We start from the raw sequence: 12,998 nt of genomic DNA on the forward strand, positions 1-12,998 counted from the left end.
GATACTAATGTTTTATGAGAAGTGTGGCTGATTATAATACCGTTGCTCTAACAAACTATAACGGTTGTTGTTCGATGACCGAAGAAGGTCGAAACGTTGTTCACTCCTCTATGTAAAATATCTTCTCAACCCAAACGAGCCGTTTTTACATATATATTTCTCTACAAGTGGATTTTCTCGACATCACTGAAGAATACTGTTTGTTGCGTCCCAGCCAGACTGGTGAGATCTGGTACTGAGCAAAATGCTTCGTCGATACTGGTTAAGGTTAAAACAGTCTGGTTGAAATCCTACTATACATTCTTCTCAGAAAAACCTTAAAGGACCGAATAAAGTAAATAGTTTTTTAAGAAATATATTTATATATATATATAGAAACTTAATAATGCAAATATGATTAATTTTTACAGCGCTTCCCCAGCATGAGACAATTTGTTATTTGTATTAATTTTGTTAATGGTAGAATACTGTTGTCACTTAGTAGTTTGTTTTGAATTAAGCACGAAGATACACAATGGGCTATCTGTGTTATGCTCACCACGGGTATCGAATCCTGGATTCCAGCGGTGTGAATCCACAGACGTACCGTTGTGCCACTGAGAGGCACGTACTGGGGATAAATTAGGCCATGACAACGATGCAACTTTTAAACGTCTCTCTTCCATTCACTTGTGAATGATTTAGGGCAAAGATGAATGAAAACATCTGTATGACAATACTTACGTATTCACAAAATAAAAACCTTTTAAATTTAAAGCAGATATTTTTTGTTCCAAAATGCACTTTGTCAGTTGATCATTGTTGTTGTTTTGTTTTTCTGCGTTGCCTTTATTACTAAAGAAACCTTCAAGACTTAATTTTTAATTATCATAAATTCCTTCACCTGGCGTCCCCCAGTGGCTCAGTGGTATGTCTGCGGACTTGCAACACTAACTTCCGGGTTTCAATACCAGTGGTGGGCAGAGCAGAGATAGCCCATTGTGTAGCTTTGTGCTTAATTCAAAACAAAAACTTCACCTGGTGGAACAGCGCTAAGTCTATGGATTTAAAAACCCAAATTCAGGGCTTTGCTCTTGTAACTGGGTGAACTCAGCCCGCTGTGACTTTTCTATAAGAAAACACACACATGCTCTTAACAAATATACATACGTACATACACACATTGATAAATTTCATATTTTTGACAGATGAGTAGATCAGTTGTGGTAAATACCACTGGTGATATATTATACTGAAAGTAGAGCAAAATTCAACGTTGTTCAAATTTAGTGTTGTCGTTTTTCTTTTTAATTTTTAACGTAAAAGTTTCAGTTTATGAAAATCATTCGCACGTTATTAATAAAACAATGCCCCCGGCGGGACAGCAGTAAATGTACAGGTTTAAAACGCTAAAATCCTTTGTGCAGCTTTACCTTAAAACAAACTAACAAAAGGTCTAGATTTGTCTCACATGCCATCTACTGGCGGGTTGTTGTTCCACTAAAGCCAGCTTACAAAAGAAGCCAAATATGTCGTAGCGAATCCGAAACTGTGTAAAAGTGTAAAATTTTGAACTGATGCTTCAAACGAAAAATGTTTTATTAACGCCTTTAACTGTTTTAATTCCACTTTTAATAATGTATTAAATATTTAATATATCTTTATTTAAATCGTTTCCAATATCTTAAAATTTAATTTTTCGAACATTTCTAACCAAACTTGCCTGTACATATATGTTGTTCTGACAGTCGTTAAAAGTAACACTTGGATAGACGAAAACAAAGAATAAACGTAGACGTAACAACAAACATCATATTATAGGTTTATTCTCTGCGAAGTTTCAGGCTTATGTTCTTCCTTCGACAGTAGACACAGTTATAATGAAATTAGGCCTAACGAAAGGCGTCTGCCTGAATCGTTATACAAAATAAAATTATGAAACGTTTTTAGTCAGGCGTGTCAATTCATTCTTTATTACCTTTTAACCAAATATATATGTATGTGTGTGTGTCTGTAAATATATTAATATGTTAATGATATTTCGTAAATATTAACGCAACCTTACAAGTGAAAAAAAAATTATTCTTTGTTGATTTATTTTTACTCTTATTTTATCTGCTGCTATTTTCTTTGATTAAATTTTTAATCCATTCAACACCTCGATATTTATAAATATCTACTTGCATCCATTTTTACTACAATAAAACACTGAAAAGCAAAATATACCTAACCCTTGGGTGACATGGTAATCTGTTTCATTTTTAATTTTATATCCTAGTACAGTGAACCCGTTTCAACTTCTTTACTGTATCAGTGAACCACCTCATGTTAAAAATAGTTTTATCGTGTGTAACTGGTGTATCATGTGTGTATTTTAATACTCTTACAGTTTGATTCTAGATTAAAGAAAATAAAATTCAAAATAGATTTAAATTTAGAAAATTATCTTACGATTTACTTTAATGTGAAGGATGGTGGTGCTTTGTTGAAACATGTCTGACAGTTTCAAAAGAAGATCCAGCTCCACATTTATTTGATTTCTAAACTTTGATTTTATATGTGTCTTTCCAATTGGAAATCAACTGTCTCGTTTTTTTGCAATGGAAAGAAAAAGGTGCCAGGTGCACAACGAATTTACATAATTTATGTTAATGACAGTTATTAATTTGGAACTTGTACATATTACAATATTAGTTTTATAATACCTTAGCATTTTAGTTTATTTGTTACTCTTTCAGTAAACGGAAATTTCATAAATTGGATGTAATACTGCAGAAGTCTTTAAATATTATAGCGATGTGGGGTCTGTAGACCACAGTGGAACCTGTGCCCTAGAAAAAGCTGCAAAGAGAAACAGAGGGTAATAAAAACAAGCGTTCTTTAAAGAGATATAAAATGCTACAATTGCTCTAAATTATGGTTTCTATAATATTGTCTGCACTACGTTATTTAAATAAAAATAGAAAATATAACCCGTAGGCCTGATATTTGTGATAAAAATGAAGCTTGTTCAAAAATATTTCTCCACATTCCTTTCAATTAATTTTACACACGCACACATATTACAGCCAGAGTAAACTTTCAAAGGTGCTATTATAAATAAACAGAGTTCCAGATGCCCTAAAGCTTTTACGTTGATAGTATATCACGTTTGATAATAATGTATTTTTGAATACGACTTGCTGTGTAATTTCTATTCCAATTTCAAAAACTTTTAACGGTGCAGTTTTAATACTTTTAGACATCCTTTAGTTATAAAAAAATATTACTTTTCTTTGTATGCACGAGTTGAGAAGTAACTCTTGAACGAAGAAATCCGTCAATTAAACTTACAAAAATGTATATAATTTTTTTTATATTTCTTTTTTTCCAAAAGGAAATGGCGTGCCTTGTTTATTTCTATATGTGGTATGTGGATATGTGTTTTTTGTTTACCTCCTTAGTTACTGAATACTTTTCTCAAACTTCCAGTATATTTCAAGTTTTGGTCATCTATGTCGAACGTAGGTCAAAGAGCTGTAGAGTTTCTTTTGTCGTGGTTACTCACAAAACTGGATGAATGACTCATTAAGTAGGTCACATGAGATCTTAATTAAGAGAGATCGATATAAAAAGAAACATTAATCTGCTCTAGCCCCCCCGTTAGTACAGCGGTATGTCTACGAACTTACAACGTCAAAATCAAGGGTTCGATTCCCCTCGGTGTTCTCAGCAGATAACCCGATGTGGCTTTGCAATGAGAAAACACACACACTAATTCGCTCTAATAGGGTTATACTGCTATAGACAAAGAATATGATAGCACAGGAAAGTGGCCTTATGTCACGTGGATGCTGTATTACCTAGAGAGAGAAAATTTAGTATGTATTTTCTTCTTTTGAAACAAATTCAGATTTATATTTTTAAAGACTTGATAAAGATTGCATTATATATATAGTTGTTAAGTTATAGATTCGTCATGCTCATTATGTGATTTAGATTCCTTGCTGGTCTTCAGACTTTAGAGAGTTAAATGACTGAATCGTGATGTAAATCATTTTATCACAGATGTTAGCTAAATTTGGTTTAATTTTGTCATCCACGAACGAAAAGCTTTATTAGTGCTCTTTATTTCATTAGAATACATGAGCACGTTTCCAAGTGTACACTTGACCTTTGATTTCGTTTAATTTGGTTTGTTAGATTTTGCATAAAGCTACTCGAGAGTTATCTGTACTAGCCACTCGTTATTTAGAAGTGATATGCTGAAAAGACGGTACGCAGTCAACACCACCACCTGCCAGCTCTTGGATTACTCTCTTCACCAACGAATAGTGAGATTGGCCATCATGTTACAATGCTCCTGTGGCTGAAAGAGCGAGCATCTTCAGAAACGATGATCCGAAACAGATAGTTGAGTGGAGCATCTTAAACACCAGGTTACGTCAGCCACCCCACTCTTCCTAGTGGGACCGCGGTAAGTTTGTGGAATTACGAGGCTAAAATCCAGGAAACAATTCTGTACAGCAGTGGACATAGCAGGAAGTCAATTAGTGTGTTGCTCTAAAACAAACATTTCAAAGTGGACTGTGAAGGCTTCGTTGTGTCACAAAGGTCATCGTTATTTTCTGACCTCTGTAATTGTGTCTTTTCTTTTGTATAGAATATCAGTCAAATATTGGCGATAACTGAAGTTGTGACGAAACTTCCTGTTGTTTGTGGATCTGGCGATAACTGAAGTTGTGACGAAACTTCCTGTTGTTTGTGGATCTGGCAACGACAGTTTGAACTGCCTCTGAATACCACACGTATGATGTAACATTTATCGTTAACACCCACTAATTCATCTTTACGTGATATATAGACACATAAAATACAGATTGCTCTTGAATCGTCGTTTGTTTGTTTTTAGCAATTTATTTTGTTTTCACAAAAGACGATTTGTCGTATTCTGCACACTACAAGCAAACTGAATGGGTCTTACTCTTTAGACTAGGGTTAACACAAATGTGCCTTATTTCTTAGACTAACGTTAACATAAAATCAACGTGTCTTACTTTTTAGACTAATGTTAACATAAATGTGTCGTATTCTGCTGGTTATGATTAATATCCATTACAATCACTCAGAGAGATAAAAATAAATAAAGAAGCTAAGCAGTGAAACAAACTTTACTCTCCTAATCATTGGATATTGTATCCTAGCAACTATGTGGAGTATACGTGTGTGTATCTCGGCTTTATTTCAAGAAATATTTGATTGTAAGATACTACGAGGGCTGTTCAAAAAATACGCGGACTGTTTGAATTGCGCGGCTCCAGTTGGTTCCAGGGGAATCCGCTTGGTGTCGCTAGATTCGCACAGATCAGCTGATTACGACGCCATTTCCCGATTGCAGATATCTTCATTTGTGTATTAGCTACGCGGTTTTAAGTGAAGTGCGATTTTTTCGTTTGGCGGATTTCAGAATGAATGACCCGAAGGAGCGACGACTTGCTGTGAAATTTTGTGTTAAACTTGGAAAATCTGCGACTGAAACTTTTGCTATGCTTAACACGGCTTACGGTGATGTTGCTATAAATCGTACGGCATGTTTCAAGTGGCATGAACGTTTTAAGGATGGTCAACAGTCCATTGAAGATGATGAGCGTCCTGGACGTCCTTCCACGTCAACTGTCGACCCACACGTCGACAAAATCAACACCCTGGTCCGGGCAAATCGACGTCTGACTGTCAGGGAGCTTGCTGAAGAGTGTGGGATATCAGTTGGATCTTGTTACGAGATTTTGACCGAAAAATTGAAGATGCACCGCGTTGCTGCGAAATTCAGCCCTCAGAACTCGTGAGTTTTTGGCCAAACACTCGATCACTGTTCTTCTCCACCCCCCTACTCACCTGACCTTGGTCCTTGCGATTTTTTCTTGTTCCCCAAACTCAAAAGACCCTTGAAAGGAAGAAGATTTGAGACGATTCCCGAGATTAAGGCAAATGCAACGAAGGAGCTGGAGGACATTACAAAAGAAGCGTACCAGGACTGTTTCAACAAGTGGAAACACCGTTGGGATAAGTGTGTGCGTTGGGGAGGAGAGTACTTTGAAGGGGTCCCAGACCTGTAACTTCTAAATAAAGTACATTTTGTTTTATGACGTCAGTCCGCTTATTTTTTGAACAGACCTCGTATGTTCTTTCTTCAGTCTGGATTTTAATTAAACAGAAAACGTTAATAATTTAAGTTATCCGCAAATCACCTTACCTTGGAAGCTGTTTCCCGCACTATTCCATGCGGAATACAAGGAATTTGAAGATCTAAAAAATTGTCAAAATAATATAAATACATGTTGTTTTCTTTTGCGATTGATAAAGAAAGTATTATGAAAACACTTCTCGTGAGTTCTCGTCTTTTATGGGAGGGAGAGTTAGCTGCTTCATAACTTTAAAATAACACATTTTAAGTCCTCAAATTTCGGAAAAAAATAAAAATGAGTAATATTTTTTTACTTCGAAACGGCCATTAAAAATTACCACGTCTCTTAACTTATAACTTATCATGTCAGAGACCCCAAAGGTTCAAGTATAACCATTCTTTATTCAGAATTGACGACCAGAGGAAGGGTAATGAGTAACACCCGCGCCAAATTTTCGATTACTTTTAATAACACTGAGAGATGACGGACCTCTTCTTCAAATATCTATCCCTTTGTATTGCATAACACTGAGAGATGACGGACCTCTTCTTCAAATATCTATCCCCTTGTATTACATAACACTGAGAGATGACGGACCTCTTCTTCAAATATCTATCCCCTTGTATTACAAAACGCTGAGAGATGACGGACCTCTTCTTCAAATATCTATCCCTTTGTATTACATAACGCTGAGAGATGACGGACCTCTTCTTCAAATATCTATCCCTTTGTATTACATAACACTGAGAGATGACGGACCTCTTCTTCAAATATCTATCCCCTTGTATTACAAAACACTGAGAGATGACGGACCTCTTCTTCAAATATCTATCCCTTTGTATTGCATAACACTGAGAGATGACGGACCTCTCCTTCAAATATCTATCCCTTTGTATTACATAACGCTGAGAGATGACGGACCTCTTCTTCAAATATCTATCCCTTTGTATTACATAACACTGAGAGATGACGGACCTCTTCTTCAAATATCTATCCCCTTGTATTACAAAACACTGAGAGATGACGGACCTCTTCTTCAAATATCTATCCCTTTGTATTGCATAACACTGAGAGATGACGGACCTCTCCTTCAAATATCTATCCCCTTGTATTACAAAACGCTGAGAGGTGACGGACCTCTTCTTCAAATATCTATCCCTTTGTATTACATAACGCTGAGAGATGACGGACCTCTTCTTCAAATATCTATCCCTTTGTATTACAAAACGCTGAGAGATGACGGACCTCTTCTTCAAATATCTATCCCTTTGTATTACATAACGCTGAGAGATGACGGACCTCTTCTTCAAATATCTATCCCTTTGTATTGCATAACACTGAGAGATGACGGACCTCTCCTTCAAATATCTATCCCCTTGTATTACAAAACGCTGAGAGGTGACGGACCTCTTCTTCAAATATCTATCCCTTTGTATTACATAACACTGAGAGATGACGGACCTCTTCTTCAAATATCTATCCCTTTGTATTGCATAACACTGAGAGATGACGGACCTCTCCTTCAAATATCTATCCCCTTGTATTACAAAACGCTGAGAGATGACGGACCTCTTCTTCAAATATCTATCCCTTTGTATTGCATAACACTGAGAGATGACGGACCTCTCCTTCAAATATCTATCCCCTTGTATTACAAAACGCTGAGAGGTGACGGACCTCTTCTTCAAATATCTATCCCTTTGTATTACATAACACTGAGAGATGACGGACCTCTTCTTCAAATATCTATCCCTTTGTATTACATAACACTGAGAGATGACGGACCTCTTCTTCAAATATCTATCCCTTTGTATTACATAACACTGAGAGATGACGGACCTCTTCTTCAAATATCTATCCCTTTGTATTACATAACGCTGAGAGATGACGGACCTCTTCTTCAAATATCTATCCCTTTGTATTACATAACACTGAGAGATGACGGACCTCTTCTTCAAATATCTATCCCTTGTATTACATAACGCTGAGAGATGACGGACCTCTTCTTCAAATATCTATCCCTTTGTATTACATAACGCTGAGAGATGACGGACCTCTTCTTCAAATATCTATCCCTTTGTATTACATAACACTGAGAGATGACGGACCTCTTCTTCAAATATCTATCCCCTTGTATTACAAAACGCTGAGAGGTGACGGACCTCTTCTTCAAATATCTATCCCTTTGTATTACATAACACTGAGAGATGACGGACCTCTTCTTCAAATATCTATCCCCTTGTATTACATAACGCTGAGAGGTGACGGACCTCTTCTTCAAATATCTATCCCTTTGTATTACATAACGCTGAGAGATGACGGACCTCTTCTTCAAATATCTATCCCTTTGTATTACATAACGCTGAGAGATGACGGACCTCTTCTTCAAATATCTATCCCCTTGTATTACATAACGCTGAGAGATGACGGACCTCTTCTTCAAATATCTATCCCTTTGTATTACATAACGCTGAGAGATGACGGACCTCTTCTTCAAATATCTATCCCTTTGTATTACATAACGCTGAGAGATGACGGACCTCTTCTTCAAATATCTATCCCTTTGTATTACATAACGCTGAGAGATGACGGACCTCTTCTTCAAATATCTATCCCTTTGTATTGCATAACACTGAGAGATGACGGACCTCTTCTTCAAATATCTATCCCTTTGTATTGCATAACACTGAGAGATGACGGACCTCTTCTTCAAATATCTATCCCTTTGTATTACATAACACTGAGAGATGACGGACCTCTTCTTCAAATATCTATCCCTTTGTATTACATAACACTGAGAGATGACGGACCTCTTCTTCAAATATCTATCCCTTTGTATTGCATAACACTGAGAGATGACGGACCTCTTCTTCAAATGTCTATCCCTTTGTATTACATAACACTGAGAGATGACGGACCTCTTCTTCAAATATCTATCCCTTTGTATTGCATAACACTGAGAGATGACGGACCTCTTCTTCAAATATCTATCCCTTTGTATTACATAACACTGAGAGATGACGGACCTCTTCTTCAAATGTCTATCCCTTTGTATTACATAACACTGAGAGATGACGGACCTCTTCTTCAAATATCTATCCCTTTGTATTACATAACACTGTCTCTACACATGTGATGATGTCATCGATAATTCCTTATTCCTAATTTCTTTTTTTCATAGTTTAATAAAATTTAAAGAGTTAGAAATACATGCACACACGTTACGCTTTTAATAACAGAGTTTGGTGGGTTGACTCTCAGCGTTATAACTACCTTGAGCCTGAAAATGCAAGAGTGTGTACAGAGATATAGCAGCTCGAACCTTGAACTTTCCAACACGTAGCCCTGTACGTTGTCTTGTTGACGAAAGTGATTTATATCATTTCTAAAAAAATGTTAGAGTCAATATGACTGTATTTTGTATACATTTGCAGTCTCTCAAACAGTATTTTCAGGTATTGCCTTGTTATAACGTATCCAAGACAACGCAAGTACATAATACAATGTATCGAAATCAACCTCAACAAACATGCATTTATTCGAGCCAGCTCAGAAACATGTACAATAATGGGGATAAAGGTCGGTAAATAGAGTACCAGGTACTGCTCGACAACTTCTAAGTTTTCATCTAAGCAGTGCCCAAAGTGCCTTTTGTATTTAATATTTCATATCCTGATAGTGCGACGTTCACATAAAACAAGTCAGTCATATATCTGATCATTGTAAAACTGAGGGCTTCAAGACGCATATTCGTTATTTTCATTTTTTTAAACTATTATATCGAATGAGGCGTTCGAGTTCAGCATCACTTGACGTCAGTATGACGTCAAACCTCAGCAGAGACACAAATATATATATGTATACTGTTGGTACATTTAGCCACCTTACGACGCCATGTCAATTCAAATTAGTCTAAGCCAATTATCACAGCTTCACCTATAGGATCTGTTTAAAACCAATGCAAGTTGGTCTCTTTCAAAGTCATCCTGATCAGAACGATGACTATAGTGAAACCGACATCATTGTAAAATTACTTATTGGTGACCTGTAAAGTGAGCCACTTTGTGATAGATCTTGTCGTATCTTAAAAGTAACGTTTCTCATAGGGATCAAAGAATTGGTCAGAAGGTCAGAAAAAATGTGATAAAGATAAGAATGAAATATATCGTTATTGAAAATAATAGTTTTTTATAATATTTTACCAAAACTAAAATATAAACATAAGAAATAGACCGTCGTCAAGATATTTTTAAAATTAGGAAGTGTTCAATACCAGTTTATTATACATACTCGATTTGATCTAACTATGTACGTTATCATCATTAGTTAACAGTCGTTATGATAGATATTAGAAGAAACATTGTCAGTTGGTGATTAAAGCAGCTGATAGTTGTATTTAAAAACGAACACAGTATCATGTGTAAGAATTAGTGGAAAAAACTACAGTAATCAGAACAAAGTGTCAGAAGTCTGATGTCAGAGTAACTAGTTTCGACCTTCGAAGACAACGCGAGTCTGAAGAGGACGCATGAACATGTGAAAACTAGATTCTCTGATATCGGACTTCTGACAGTTTTTTCTGTTTACCGTGGTTTTCACAAATTAATAGGTATTATAAGGAACATTATGTTGGGTAGATTGGTGACTATAGTAGCTAGTAGTCATTTTTAAGGTTACATTACATCGGTTTAGGTCTCCCGTATCTTTATATAAGTTTACCTTAGGTTTGTGTAAGTTTCACATATTTATAAGTTTACATTAGACTTGCGTAAGTTTTACATAATTATAAGTTTACATCCTTGTAAGTTTCAGGTATTTATAAGTTCACATTACACCCGTGTGTGATCATATATTTTTAGGTGTACATTATATCTATGTACGTTTCTCTTAATGATAAGTTTACCTTATATCTGTTTAAGTTTCAGGTATTTATATTAGATTCGTGTATGTTGTATGTGTTTCCAAGTCTAAATTTCGCGTATTTGTAAACTGCTCAAGAGTTATCTGTTGGTAATGTTAACTGGCTTTTTTCATTCAAATTTATTAGTTTAAAATTAATGATGAATTGCACAGGTGGCACTTGTGTAGCTTTACGCGAATACCAGAAAGAAACGAACAAATTGTAAAGTAACTAAAATATATATAAACAGGAAACACTGGACATCCAAAGTATAATATATTAGTGTATTATGCTATGGTATCAGAAATTTCAGGTGAAAAAACAAACAAAAACACTCGGCGAGGTTACAACCCAGTATTACAACTGTTTATTTGTTTTTTAATTTCGCACAAAGCTACACGAGGGCTATCTGTGCTAGCCGTCCCTAATTTAGCAGTGTAAGACTAGAGGGAAGGCAGCCAGTCATCACCACCCACCGCCAAATCTTGGGCTACTCTTTTACCAACGAATAGTGGGATTGACCGTCACATTATAACGCCCCCACGGCTGAAAGGGCGAGCATGTTCGGCGCGACGGGGATGCGAACCCGCGACCCTCAGATTACGAGTCGCACGCCTTAACACGCTTGGCCATGCCGGGCCGTGTTTCAAATTTAACCAATAAAAATTACAAAAATGGAGTAAGTTTCCAATGTCACACAATGGAAACCAAACGTAAAACAATCGTTTTTTTTTTTATTCCGTGAAAATCTCATGAGTGTTCCAACACAAACGCAAGACACTTTTATTGATAGCTGTGTCTACAAAGAAACACTCCAATAAAATCTACGCTGTGACGTGATGTTGTGATGATAGCTTATATTTAAACTAAAATTTCAAATAAAATATATTTTTTCTCTCACGGACGGTGAACATTTTTGAATGCGAACTATGAGAACATTGTTTTTGAAATGTCTGATAATTCCAGGAAAGGCCGCAGGTCTAATAATCCTGTATAAGAACTAGCAGTGATACCTGTCCAGAGGGCTAACTTTTCTGCTATTACAGATAATTATAAAAATGTCTTAAATATAATTACACCAGAATTAGAATCTACAATATGCTCAATAAATCAAAGCTAGCTGAAACAAAAATACACACACACACACACACATTCCAGAAATAAATGCTAACAGAAACACACCAGTATTATATACACTCGTAACACAAAATAAACTACGATGTATATATTTATGAACAGGTCGCACGGTCACAGCAACTAAATAAATAAACTTTAATGCCGACAAAACAAATCTAGAAACAACCAATCAGCTCAAATGTATAGCAAAACAAAAATCGAATCACAGAAAGTCAACTAACATTTGTGTGAATAAAAATACGTTCTTACATTTTATACAACTGCACAGATGGTTTCACATTTTTAATAGAAATAGCTAAAAATAAGCTATAATAGCTCATAGCTGTTATTACACACATCGTACACTCATTATTAAGCCTAAATACCACACAATCAAATACCAAAATATCCAAAACCATGTAAAAAGTAAAAGTCACCTCAATCCAACGATTCATCTATATTGGCCATAGTATAACTTTCGTGGACATGGCCCTGAAAATGAAATAATAAATTGAAAATGATATAAAAAACATTCCAAGCTTCAATTGAAATAACAATCAGGAAGTGAGGGAGGAAAGAGATGACACCTGACCCTTCAAGGTCCGAAATGAAAGTGATTAACTGCTTCCGTGATTTATGGAACAATATTCGTGTGCAATCACCTACCTCCTGGACAACACAGTGGTCCATGATAACATATGATACAAGCCATGTCTCTCAAGTTGCAATTGAGCGTAGTGATTTTGAAATGCAAACGGTGCTTAAAATTGATGTGTTTTTTTCTTAAAAGGATTGCACTTTACGACTTCCTGGTGCGAAGTCACCCTTTTCAGCCATCA

At 35.9% G+C, this 12,998-nt stretch overlaps 1 protein-coding gene across 2 annotated transcripts in view; it reads left to right on the top strand.

Annotated features, from left to right (window-relative positions):
* The window catches only part of LOC143226667 (homeobox protein OTX2-B-like), a 57,418-nt gene extending 52,655 nt beyond the window's left edge, over nt 1–4,763 (top strand). For both annotated transcript variants that reach the window (XR_013014704.1, XR_013014705.1), the window contains one exon: nt 4,622–4,763. The gene's annotated coding sequence lies outside the window, so the exon portion shown is untranslated. The remainder of the gene's footprint in view (nt 1–4,621) is intronic.
* Nucleotides 4,764–12,998: the final 8,235 nt, after the last annotated feature.

The sequence above is a fragment of the Tachypleus tridentatus genome, chromosome 9, assembly GCF_004210375.1.
Source record: "Tachypleus tridentatus isolate NWPU-2018 chromosome 9, ASM421037v1, whole genome shotgun sequence".
In the NCBI taxonomy this organism is placed as follows: domain Eukaryota; kingdom Metazoa; phylum Arthropoda; class Merostomata; order Xiphosura; family Limulidae; genus Tachypleus; species Tachypleus tridentatus.